Source organism: Arachis ipaensis, chromosome B10 (assembly GCF_059453495.1).
Source record: "Arachis ipaensis isolate K30076 ecotype BB chromosome B10, ASM5945349v1, whole genome shotgun sequence".
NCBI lineage: Eukaryota > Viridiplantae > Streptophyta > Magnoliopsida > Fabales > Fabaceae > Arachis > Arachis ipaensis.
In genome coordinates, this window is record NC_142435.1 from 87,134,949 (window position 1) to 87,146,983 (window position 12,035).

The window sequence follows — 12,035 nt, forward strand, 5'->3', positions numbered from 1 at the left end:
CCTGGTAAGCTCTGCTAGTTGCTTGGCAAACACCTTGTTTTGGGCTAGAATTGTATCAACATGGTTCAGCTCCATGACTCCCTTAGTGTTGTGTCTTTCTGATGCATAGTAGTACTCATTCTCAGCCACTGTCTCGATCACTTCAATGGCTTCTTCCACAGTCTTTTTCCTGTTCAATGAACCTCCTGATGAATGGTCTACAGCCTTCCTTGATTCATAAGAGAGCCCATCATAGAAGATGTGCAGTTGCACCCAATCATGGAACATGTTTGGTGGGCATTTCCTTGTCAAGTCCTTGAATCTCTCCCATGCCTCGTAGAGAGTTTCACCATCTTGTTGTCTAAAAGTCTGAACCTCAGATCGAAGCCTATTGACCTTTTGTGGGGGGTAGAAACGTGCCAGAAACTTGCTTTCCACCTCATCCCATGTTGTTAGACTCCCCCTTGGGAATGATTCCAGCCACTTAGCTGCTTTGTCCCTAAGTGAAAATGGGAACAAAAGCAGTTTATAGGCATCTTCCTGGACTCCATTGGACTTCACAGTGTCACAAATTCTCAGGAATTTTGTGAGATGTTGGTTTGGGTCTTCATTAGCACTTCCTCCAAAGGAACAATGATTTTCCACAAGTGATATTAGCTGTGGCTTGAGCTCAAAATTGTTGGCCTGAATGGGTGGTTTCTGGATGCTACTACCACAATTCCCAGAGGTTGGGTTTATGTATGAACTAAGAACCCTCCTCTCAGGGATGGCATCGTTTCCATCAGCTCTCTCATGGTTGTGAACTTCTCTATCCATGTTGAGATCTAAAGCTTCCTCAAAATTGTCCTCAGATTCTCCTTCAGATTCCTCTTCTCCCACTACTCTCTTCCCTCTTGCTTCCCTTCTAAGTCTATGAAGGGTCCTCTCTGGTTCGGTATATGGAGGAGTTGATGTCTCTCCTCTCCTACCTGTCATACAAGAACACAGCTCAAACACAAACAAGTGAAATACTCTTGGTTAATGGAAGAGTATGGTTAGCTCAATTGAGGAATTAATTCAAACAGTTAGTGAGTCAGTGAGTTAGTTGCATGAGTTTAAAGGCATAAAGAAGGAAAGCATGTAACCAAGTGCAGAAATTAAAATTCAACAAGTATCTTGAACAGAATTAACAAAGCAAGAGAAAATTGCTCAATCTAGTTAGCTTCCAATTTGAGAATTGTCAATCGAAAACCAATCCCTGGCAACGGCGCCATAAACTTGATGCACATAAACTTGTTATGCTACGATTTAGGAAATTGCACGATCGGCAAAATTCCTTCCGGCAAGTGCACCGGTTATCGTCGTCAAGTAAAAACTCACAATAGAGTGAGGTCGAATCCCACAAGGATTGGTTGAGTGAGCAATTCGGATTAGAAGTGTGTTCTAGTTGAGCGGAATCAAGAGTTGAGATGAGAATTGCGGAATGTAAAATTGGCGGGAAAAGTAAATGACAAGAAAATTAAATGGCGGAATCTTAAATTGCATGAATTAAAGAGCAGAATGTAAATTGCTGAAATTAAAAGGGAATGGGGGTGATTGCATGAGTTGAGTAGCAGAATGTAAAGAGAAAGTGGAAATCAGAAATGGGGAATTCATTGGGTGTTAGGAGATATTGAGATCTCCGAATCAAAACATGTTTATCTCTTCCTCAACCAATGCGTTCATTGAATTTTGCTTGGCAATCTTATATGATTGGATCCCAATCCCTTGGCTCACCAATTCTCTCTAAAAACAAACAAATTCCCAATCCCTTGGTTTAAATGTTCATTAGAAGAGATGATGCTTGATCACTGATTATACCACACAATTTCATGAACCACAATTTGGTAGGATTACATGTCACAATATCCATCCAAACCCCAATCCAATTCACTGTGAGAAAGCTTCTCTAGCATGAATCCTCCATTCCTTTCCCAAGGCTCCGAAGGATTCCAAGTATGAGTAGTTTCTTTCCCAAGACAACTACTCAATGGAATTAGATCGAGAAGCTTTCTAACAAAATTCAAGAGAAAAGATTGAAGAAGAAGATAAACTATTATTGATTCATTGAATTACAATAGAGCTCCCTAACCCAATGAAAGGGGGTTTAGTGAATCATAGCTCTGAATTCAATTACAAAGAAAAGGAAAACTAGCTAAAAGTGAAAGTCAAAGTCTCTCTAACTTAACTTCTATCCTATTTATACACTTTCTATATTGAGCTTCAGTTGTGCTTCTTGGGCTTTGAGGCCTCTCCTTGCTTTCCTTTTGCCTTGGGTTTATGATCCATAACCTTGATGAGGTTGTTGATCCAAATCCTGTAACATTTATTGAGCCAATTTAGTGATAATCAAATAATGACACATGACTCAATAAATTGAGATTTCAAACTCATCAATCCTTCAGGCCCAATCCCATAAACCATGATATTCAATTGGCTTTCATACCAAAGTAAGTTTAAGTTAATATTTGTGCTCAAAGACTAACTTAAATCACAATATTTTTGGCCCAGAAACCTTTTCCAAGAGTGGCGTTTAAGTTGTAGTTTAAGCTTAAACTGTAGCTTAAACGCCAGACACTTCCAGTGAGGCCTTTTGTAGAAGCACGTTTAAGCTTCAGTTAAGGTTAAACTGAAGCTTAAACGTGGAAATGGAAGAAGGTAGCCCTAGAGAGTCATGTAGTCGAACACGTTTAAGCTTCAGTTTAAGGTTAAACTGAAGCTTAAACGTGGAGATAGGAAAGGCAGCCCTGGAGGTCGAACACGTTTAACCTCCAGTTTGAGGTCAAACTGGAGGTTAAACGTGGAAAAGGGTGGAGGCATACTGAAGGTCGAACACGTTTAACCTCCAGTTTGAGGTCAAACTGGAGGTTAAACGTGGAAGCTTGGAATGGTGGCCCTGGAGGTGTCGAACACGTTTAACCTCCAGTTTGAGGTCAAACTGGAGGTTAAACGTGGAGATGGAGAGAGCAACCCTGGAGTAGAAAAGCTATCGAACACGTTTAAGCTCCAGTTTGAGTCAAACTGGAGCTTAAACGTGGAATGGCTCCTGGTACTCTTCCTGGTTCTGGCGTTTAACCTCCAGTTTGAGGTCAAACTGGAGGTTAAACGTGGAACTCCTCCCTGGGTGGCATACTCATTCTGGCGTTTAACCTCCAGTTTGAGGTCAAACTGGAGGTTAAACGTGGAATGCTCCTTAAGTGAGGCTTTTCATTCTGGCGTTTAACCTCCAGTTTGAGGTCAAACTGGAGGTTAAACTTCAATCCCAGCATTTCTTATCCTTCATGATTTTGGCGTTTAAGCTCCAGTTTAGGCTTAAACTGGAACTTAAACTCCACATGTGATATTCAAGCTTCCTTTATTGATTTTGTTGCTTCCTTGCTTAGCCTCTTCTTCCCTGAAATCATCCAAACAATTGCATCAAAGTCTTGCAAAATTTCATGAGAAATCTTTCATTCATAGCATTTAAGTAATATAACTAAAACTCATGGAATTTGCATCAAAATCATATTGTTTGGATGGTTCATTACTTTGTTCTTCATTTAACCATTTTTGGTTACTTTAAGCTCAAGAAAATGCATAAAACAACTAAAACTAACAGAAAAATGCTAGTGAAACTAGCCTATGATGCCTTGGCATCACATATCAATTTGGTGCTAGCAATTCAAAGCATTAAATAAGTATATTATTGAAATTCCAATCCAAAAAAACATTATAATCATTCAAAAGTGCACAATTCTTGATTAGAATACCAAACAAAGATACAGTCCAACACATATGGTCATGACAACATATGAATTAAACAAAAAGTTCATTCAGGTATTTAAACAAATACATGGAATGCAGTGCACATATTCATCAAGTCAAGCAAAAATTTCAAGCATGAACAACCCATAAGTCAAAATTGAACACTTGCAATGCAACAAAGAAACAAATCATTAAGCAAAAGGTAAGCTAAATAACCAAAGTTAAATAAAGAAAACAAAAATTAAGCAAGAAACTAAGCATTAAAAGGAAGATTAAAACAAGAAAATTGAAAAGATGAAGAATAAAAAAGAAAGGGATAGGCAACAGTGGCACTTGTGTTAGCTATTGCGAGGCTCACGGCGACGGAAATTCATCGGAGAAGAGAAGAAAGAGAAAAGAAAAAGAAAGAAGAAAGAAGAAAGAAGAGAAGAAGAAGAAAAGAGAAGAAATAGAGAGAGAGAAATGTGGTGATGATGGTGGTTTCGGCGGCGATGGTGGTAGTCGCTGGAAGGATGGGGCGGTGGGTTGGGTAGGGGTGGTAGAAGAAGAAAGAAGAAAGAAGGGAAGAAGGGGTGTGAAAAGGGGTGGCGGAACAGGGCACCCTTTCTTATCACTGCCCAGACCGTGCCTCGTGCGTACGCACAAGAGAGTGTGCGTACGCACACCCGCAAATGTTGGGAGCATTCATGCGCACAAGATGTGCGAACGCTGTTGGCAGAGGGGTGTCAAGATGTGTGCGTGTGCATGGGTCTGTGCGCACGCACAGAACACACTTATTTTTTGAAAGTAAAATGACCATGTGTGCGTGCGCACAGTGGGGTGCATGTGCATAGAGGGTGCGAACGCTATGAACAGAGTGTGTTACAACGGGCGTGCGGACGCACACTGTTGTGCGCGCGCACAGAAAGTGAAAAACAGGGGAAGTGTGTGGACGCACGAAGCTGTGCGCACGCACAGAACTGTGTTTCTGCAACATTTTTAAAGCTTCTAAGGCACCAACCATGATATCAATCAAAGTTTTTCAAGCCCAAAACACATCATTCATAAAAAACACATGATCAAGCGTAAAATGTAACTAATTTAAACCTAGAATGCAATCAAACTAAGCTAATTAAAGAGACAAAATTCAATAAACAAAACTAAAAGAAAGAAGAGTTGAAAAGATATTACCATGGTGGGATGTCTCCCACCTAGCACTTTGGTTTTAAATCCTCAAGTTGGACTTTTGTTGTAACTTTTGTCATGGTGGCTTATGCTTCCATCCATCCTTGAGTTGCCAACCATGCTTGCTCTTCGAAAATCTTCCAGGATCCCACACAAAGTACATCAAGCTCTCAAGCAACCTCAAACAAACGATTGAGATCCAAAATTGATTGTTGTAGAGTTGTATGCCCAGATCCCACACTTTGGTTTCTCTATCATCCTCTTGTTGACTTGCACTTGTACCCTTGGATGAACAACCTCCCAAGTGGACCTTGCACCATTTATACCTTGCATTCCTATTGCAACCAACACCCAATCTTTCACCATTTAACATTCCAAGAAGCGTCTTAAGTTGATGATCCGTTTCCAAGATAGCATATTGGCATGGGCATATGAAGCTTATTGAAGATATTGTTACCCACTCAATTTTCCCTTGGGTTGGAGTCACTCTTGTAACCTCTTGCATGTATGCTTCCACTTCTTGGGTGATTACCTCTTCCTCACCACTCTTTTCTAGCTCTTCCCTTTCTTTCTCAAATTCAAGAGAGAGGGGTTCTTCTAGATCATTGAGGGGGTTGACCAAAGTGAACAAAAAATTATTGATGATGCAATCCACTTCTTGATCAAACTCTCTCAATTCTCTATTTACCTCTTCCGGTTCACTAGTTTTACCTTCCTTCTCTTGTGACCCAAGACTTGGCTCCTCTTCCTTTCCTTGAGGCTCCATGTTCTCCTCTTCCTTACACTCCTTACTTGATCCTCCACCTTCTTCAAGAGGAATGTCTTGAGCGGTTAAGCGTAGGGAGGCTAAGCGGTTCACCGCTTCGGCTATGGTAGCAATGAACTCCCCTTGTGTCCTTCGGAACCCTTCTTGCTCTTGGAAGAATGCTCGAAGGTCTTGTTGTTCTTGGGACAAGGGTTGGAAAACTTCATATTGAGGTGGAAAAGAAGGTTCAAAGGTTGGGAGAAAAGTTGTATGGTTGAAAGGTGTATTATGTAGGTGAGGGTATTGAGGTGGTGTATAAGGGTGTGGTGCTTCATATGGTTGGTACAAAGGTGTATAAACATTGGAATCCCGTGGGGGTAGATGGTGTGGTACTTGAAGGTTTGGTGGTTGAGGGTTGTGTAGGGGTATCTTTCACATCTTTTAGGTTGATATTCACAAATGGGAAAGTTTGGCTCGTTGTAGCATGAGGGAGGTGTTTGCCATGAGTGTTGCTCATACGTAATTGGTTCCTCCCTAAATTGATTCTCCCACTCCATGAAGCAGTCCCAATTTGGATTCATCATACCCTACAAAACATTCACAACCAAGCTCCAAGCAACAAGGGTGCTAGCTTATAGAGAAAGTAGGAAATAAAAACAAAGGACATCAATAAACAAGAAAAACAAAAAAAAACCTAAATATTAACGAAAGCAACCAAATAACCAAAAAGTAAGATATTTACACTATCAACATATTTACAACAACAAAAAGATAGCACTCAATTGCATCCCCAGCAACGGCGCCAAATTTGACGAAGAGAGATTTTTTTGCTTGGTTTAGAATCAAGAATCAATTCGTTAGTAGTATAGTCTAAACCAACAATGAACTCTCCTAATCAAATAATAAATCCAATACAAAATAACCGAGATCAAGAGTAGTTCAACCTCAGGTCGTTCTCCCTAGGATGCAATTGGAAGTGTTTCTCTTTCGGTTGTGGAGGAAAAAAGGAGTTTTGTAATCAAAGAACTAAAGATTAAAAGAACTAAGATAAGTTGATAAAATTCCCAAATTAAGCACAAGATAAACCATAAAATTGGGGTTTATGAAACCTCCGCACACTTAAACCAAGCATGTCCTCATGCTAAAGTCAAGAAAGAGACAAAGGGTATCAACATTTATTCAATGCAAACTACCTACATGCAACCATCTAAATGAATGCAACTACTTGGTCAAAATAAATCAATCCCCAAGAATACATATATGAGTACAAGGGCTAAAGCAATAGCAATTAAATCAAACCCACAATTAAATTGAGTTATTAAAAGAATTCTACAAACTTGCAAGAAAAGATGATCATGGGTGAAAACACGTAATTGAGCGATCGAACCCTCACCAGATGTGTATCCACTCTAGTCACTCAATTGTATGGGGTTGATTCACTCAATTCTCTCCTAATCATGCTTTCCAAGATTTTTTTTCATCTAACAATCGACAATTATCTCATGCATGCATACAAATATCATGAGGACTTTCCCATAGGTTGTAATGGTGCTAGGATCATGGTAGGATTGTATATGGTTAAGTGGACTTGAAATTTGAATTTTTTATTAACCTAAACTTTCCACCTAACCTATGACAACCTATACATATTAAATGCTAGCCTAGATACCCATAATTCTCACTTTTTTCACTCACTCATGCATTTTCTTTTTTATCACAACACATATGCATTGATTTTTATTGAACTTTACTTTAGGGCATTTTGTCCCCTTTTTATTGCTTTTCTTTTTCTTTTTCTTTCTTTTTCTATTTTTTTTCTTTTCTTTCATATATTTTTTTATTTTGTATATATATGTTGTTTTTTTTTTGCAATAAAGTATATACAAAAGTATCAATGCATATGGTTTTACATTTAATTAACACATGAGTATGTACCCAATTCCCAAAATTTTTACAAAAATATAAAACACACTTTTATCTCTACCTAATGTTCCCAACTCTCCCAAACTTAAATGATAAACACTCTCACTAGTCTAAGCTAATCAAAGATCCAAACAAGGGACATTTATTGTTTTTCACTTTAAGGCTTGTAATGTGCTAAAATTAAGAACAATTGGGTTAAGCATAAGCTCAAAATTGGCTAACAATGGAAGATAAAAAGTAAGGCCATTTGGGTAAGCGAGCTATTAGAAACAATGGCCTCAATAATATAAGTGCATTCATACACAAAATAATAGATATAAAGAATCAAACAAATCAAAGATTACAATCATAGAAAGAGAATAATACACACAACAATAAAAATAAGTGGTTATATGATGTAACCACACAATTAGGCTCAAATCTCACATGCTTGTGTTCTTAGCTCAAAAATCATGTTCCACAATATGTGTAATTCAAGCAAGTTCTAAAATTGTTTTTCTCAATCAATTAGGGTGCCCTATAGATAGATCTCTTGGAAAATTTCATTATTTTGACTAAGCTTATTATATTATATATGCAAAATAAGGAAATGCAACAAAATATCCTAAAAGACCTAAAAATGAAATGCAAAGGTGTTGGGATTAGAAATTTGTCACCCAAAAATGCCGACTGGTTGGACAACTTCCCCACACTTAAAAGTTTGCACCATCCTCGGTGCATCCAAAGATGAGCAAGGGGGTACGGCGACTCTCTGGATTGCCACCTTCAGCTGGTGGATCAACCGGTTACTGCATGTTCTTTTTTCCGCTTCCGTTTTTGCTTATGGTGACTTGTCCTGAAAATTGAAGACAGGATAGTAAGATGAGAAATTTCAAAAGCAAGGAAGCATATATTGTTAGAATAAGGTAATGACCACTAGAATGAAGTGAGTGAATTAGTGTGACATTGATGAGAAATAGGTGTATGAATTCTAAGATTGCGCGCGGTTTAGAACTCACACCCTAGTACTTTAAAGCCATGTCACAATGATACAAAAGAGGTGTACACTTCACTCATTCTAGTGTGCTTGAGATACTTTAAAAGTCTTGTAGGTTAAGACAAACCAAACAAGTAGTGAAGAAGCATAAAAGCATTCAAGCAAAAATCGAACAATTGTGAATTGGATAATAAATGGACATTGATTGATGTGCAAGGTAACTTTAATGAACAAAATGGAATATGAAACTTACACATCAATCAATGACACATATTGAAGTTGTTGCAACACCTAAGTGACATAAAAGTGGAATACATGGGTGCTATGAAACTTAGGAAAAAGAAGATAGAAGTTAAACTCAATCACATAGCAAGAATGGTCCACAAAGCTTAGAAAGCTCAAAAATATGTCACTAGGTAAGCTTACGATCCAATTCCACAATTCCAAAATCTCAATGCATGAAATAGGTGATGTGAATAAGGGTCAAGTATAAACAAACATCACCTAACAAAAATTGCATTCATAATGTACAAGTGCCTAACAATGGATGATGAATGCATGGTGCTGGTGCACGAAATTGTGATCTCTAAAACGGCGCCAACAACTTGGTATGCACGAATGTACTCTCAACTCTTTGTCACAACTCTGCACAACTAACCAGCAAGTGCACTGGGTCGTCCAAGTAATAACCTTACGTGAGTAAGGGTCGATCCCACGGAGATTGTCGGCTTGAAACAAGCTATGGTCATCTTGTAAATCTCAGTCAGGTAGATTCAAATGGTTATGGGATTTTGATAATTAGAATATAATTAAAACAGAAAATAAGATAGAAATACTTATGTAATTCATTGGTGAAAATTTCAGATAAGCGTATGGAGATGCTTTGCTCCTTCTGAATCTTTGCTTTCCTATTGCCTTCATTCAATCATTCATACTCCTTTCCATGGCAAGCTTTATGTTGGGGGATCACTGTTGTCAATGGCTACCATCCGTCCTCTCAGTGAAAATGGTCCAAATGCACTGTCACCGCACGGCTAATCATCTGTCGGTTCTCGATCATGTTGGAATAGGATCCATTGATCCTTTTGCGTCTGCCACTACGTCCAACACTCGCGAGTTTAAAGCTCGTTACAGTCATCCCTTCCCATATCCTACTCAGAATACCACAGACAAGGTTTAGACTTTTCGGATCTCAGGAATGGCCGCCAATAATTCTAGCCTATACCACGAAGACTCCGATCTTTCGGAATGGAGGCTAAGAGATACACACTCAAGCTATTGCAGATAGAACGGAAGTGGTTGTCAGGCACGCGTTCATAGGTGAGAATGATGATGAGTGTCACAGATCATCACATTCATCAGGTTGAAGTGCGAGTGAATGTCTTAGAATAAGAATAAGCTTGAATTGAATAGAAGAACAATAATACTTTGCATTAATTCATGATGAACAGTAGAGCTCCACACCTTAATCTATGGGGTGTAGAAACTCCACCGTTGAAAATACATACGTGATAATGGTGTTCATTGGCTTTGGCCCCAGAGGGGGAACCAGAATGACCAAGACCTAGGGTCTAAGGACGAATCGTCCAAAGATGTAAAATAAATCCCTAAAAGTAGTTTTTATACTAAACTAGTAACCTAGGATTTACAGAAATGAGTAAATGATGCAGAAATCCGCTTCCGGGCCCACTTGGTGTGTGCTTGGAGTTAAACGCAAGCTTTGGTGCTAGTTTGGGCGTTTAACTCCAGCTTGTAACTCAGTTCTGGCATTAATAGGGCAGGAATTTGGCGTTTAAACGCCAGTTTGCGTCGTCAAAACTCGGGCAAAGTATGGACTATTATATATTGCTGGAAAGCCCATGATGTCTATTTTCCAACGCATTTGAGAGCGCACCAATTGGGCTTCTGTAGCTCCAAAAAATCTACTTCGAGTGCAGGGAGGTCAGAATCCAACAGCATCTGCAGTCCTTTTTCAGCCTCTGAATCAGATTTTTGCTCAGGTCCCTCAATTTTAGCTAGAAAATACCTGAAATCACAGAAAAATATACAAACTCATAGTAAAGTCCAGAAATGTGATTTTTATTTAAAAACTAATAAAAATATACTAAAAGGTAGCTAAATCATACTAAAAACTACCTAAAAACAATGCCAAAAAGTGTATAAATTATCCGCTCATCACAACACTAAACTTAAATTGTTGCTTGTCCCCAAGCAACTGAAAATCAAATAGGATAAAAAGAAGAGAATATACTATAAATTCCAAAATATCAATGAGACTTAGCTCCAATTAGATGAGCGGGACTAGTAGCTTTTTGCCTCTGAACAGTTTTGGCATCTCACTTTATCCTTTGAAGTTCAGAATGATTGGCATCTATAGGAACTTAGAATTTAGATAGTGTTATTGATTCTCCTAGTTTAGTATGTTGATTCTTGAACACAGCTACTTTATGAGTCTTGGCCGTGGCCCTAAGCACTTTGTTTTCAAGTATTACCACTGGATACATAAATGCCACAGACACATAACTGGGTGAACCTTTTCAGATTGTGACTCAACTTTTCTAGAGTCCCTAATTAGAGGTGTCCAGGGTTCTTAAGCACACTTTTTGCTTTGGATCACAACTTTAACCGCTCAGTCTCAAGCTTTTCACTTGACACCTTCACGCCACAAGCACATGGTTAGGGATAGCTTGGTTTAGCTGCTTAGGCCAGGATTTTATTCCTTTAGGCCCTCCTATCCATTAATGCTCAAAGCTACCCTTGCTTTTTAGTTTAAAGGGTTACTGGCTTTTTGCTCTTGCCTTTTGGTTTAAAGAGCTCCTGGCTTTTTCTACTTGCTTTTTCTTTTTCTTTCTTTCTTTTTTTTTCTTTTATTTTCACCTTTTTTTTCACAAGCCTTGTTTTTCACTACTTTTTCTTACTTCAAGAATCAATTTTATGATTTTTCAGATTATCAATAACATTTCTCCTTTTTCATTATTCTTTCAAGAGCCAACTATTTTAACATTCATAAACAACAAATTCAAAAGGCATATGCACTGTTCAAGCATTCATTCAGAAAATAAAAGGTATTGTCACCACATCAAAATAATTAAACTAATCTCAAGGATGAATTTGAAATCCATGTACTTTTTGTTCTTTTGTAATTAAAACATTTTTCATTTAAGAAAGGTGATGGATTCATAGGACATTCATAGCTTTAAGACATAGACACTAGACACTAATGATCATGTAATAAAGACACAAACATAAATAAAACATAAAGGTCAAAACCGAAAATAAAAAAATAAATAGACAAGGAGATTAAGGAACGGGTCCATCTTAGTGAGGGTGGCGTCTTCTTCCTCTTGAAGAACCAATGGTGCTCTTGAGCTCCTCTATGTCTCTTCCTTGCCTTTGTTGCTCCTCCCTCATAGCTCTTTGATCTTCTCTAATTTCATGGAGGAGGATGGAATGCTCTTGATGCTCCCCCCTTAGTTGTCCCATGTT

The 12,035-nt window shown here is 38.4% G+C and overlaps 1 non-coding gene across 1 annotated transcript; it reads left to right on the plus strand.

The window, feature by feature from the left end:
• The first annotated feature begins 265 nt into the window (after positions 1-265).
• Positions 266-369, plus strand: LOC148580747 (small nucleolar RNA R71). The gene has a single exon (XR_015899323.1). It is a non-coding gene; the product is annotated as a small nucleolar RNA R71 (small nucleolar RNA).
• The last annotated feature ends 11,666 nt before the right edge of the window (positions 370-12,035 follow it).